This window comes from Suricata suricatta, chromosome 17 (genome assembly GCF_006229205.1).
Source record: "Suricata suricatta isolate VVHF042 chromosome 17, meerkat_22Aug2017_6uvM2_HiC, whole genome shotgun sequence".
In the NCBI taxonomy this organism is placed as follows: Eukaryota; Metazoa; Chordata; class Mammalia; order Carnivora; family Herpestidae; genus Suricata; species Suricata suricatta.
This window is the reverse complement of record NC_043716.1, coordinates 11,167,014-11,168,731: the sequence shown is the minus strand read 5'-3', so window position 1 is coordinate 11,168,731 and position 1,718 is coordinate 11,167,014.

The window sequence follows — 1,718 nt, the reverse complement described above, 5'->3', positions numbered from 1 at the left end:
GGCAGAGACAGAGAGGGAGAAAGAATCTGAAGCAGGCTGCAGACTCTGAGCTGTTAACCAGAGCCCAATGCGGGGTTCGAACCCACAAACCATGAGATCATGACCTGAGCGGCAGTCAGATGCTTAACCGACTGAGCCACCCAGGTGCCCCAGTATGTGACCCTTTATGTCTGGCTTCTTTTACTTAGCATAATGTCTTCACGGTTCATCCATGTTGTAGCATGTCACAATGTCCTTTCTTTTCAAAGCTGAATACTATTCCACTGCATGGATAATATCATATTTTGTTTATCTGTTTATCAGTTGATAAGTGTTTGGGCTATTACCACCTTTTGGTTATTATGAGTAATGCTGTTATGAACATTCATGTATAAGTTATGGTATAGATATAGTTTTTCGGTGTTCTTGGGTTTATAGCCAAGAGTGGAATTTCTGGGTCAGACGGTAATTTGAAGTTTACCTTTTAGAGGAATGGCCAAACTATTTTCTATTTTCTAAAGTTGTGGCCCCATTTTACAAGCCTACCAGTAATGCATGAGATTTCTTGTTACTGTACATTCTTTCTGCATTCAAAATATTCAGTCTTTTCAATTTTAGCTGCTACTAGGTATGTAGTGGTATCTCATTGTGGTTTGGATTCGCATTTCTGTAATGAGTAATGGTGCGGAGTGTCTTATCTGTGCCTCTTGGCCATATATTCTTCGGGGAAATGTCTATTCATACCCGCTGCTCATTTTGTGTTGAGTTATTTGTCTTCTCACTGTGGAGTTGTAAGAGTTCTTTACATTCTCTAAGAGTCCTATTCCAGATATACAATTCACAAATACTTTCTCTCATTCTGTGGGTTATCTTTTTACTTTCTTGGTAGACCTCTTTGAAGCATAAAAGCTTTAAATTTTGATGCAGTCTTTTGTTTTTTCTTGGGCAGAGCATATTTGAGAAGCATCCTAACAGACCCTCCCCTTATGAGCTGGCTTCTTTCTCTGTACCCGTTTTGCTGTATAAGCTTAAGCCATAAGGGTTTTTTGCAGCCCCAGAAAGGGAAGGGGAAATTGCAGCCGTTAGAACAGAAAGGTCATTTGATTTGAAGTCAGTTTTTTGGTTAAGATTTCTGAATTCTAAAAATTCCCTCCATGTAGCCAAGGAAATGCATGGTGGTCTTTGCCATGGAGAGCACTCTACATGAAGGGAGTTTCTAGACACCTAGGAAGAAATGGGAGAGGCGTCTGGAACCAGGAGCTTGAGAGGAATATTAGATAGGGAAGCAGTCAGATGCTGGCCCTGGCTTCTTGTCACCCTGGAGTCCAAAGTCTCAAGGGCCAGGTCAGTTAGAGACCACAGCATTCCCAGAGCTCTCCTGGCATCACGGGGGGAGGGGTTAAGCCCTCTGAGAAGTATCCTGTAATCTGGGGCCGGATCAGCACAGCCCCTCACTGTCAGGCTGCAATATCTGAGAGAGGTGTCTAGCACCAAGTGGACGTAAGGGAGCATCCTGCACAGGCCATGCTGTGGCTCACGTGTACCCAGGGCTGCAAGGAGACAGTCAGCATATAGAGGCTGCAGGGCAAGGACTCTGTGAAGAGGCAGCAAGCCAGGACCACAGGAATCTCAGTGAAGACCAGCGCAGGGGTGGGGACTGGTACAAGCAGCTACACCCCGTAGAGAGAGCAAGAACAGCAAGCGGACTCAAGCTTCTGCCCCCCCTACCACCGCGGAGG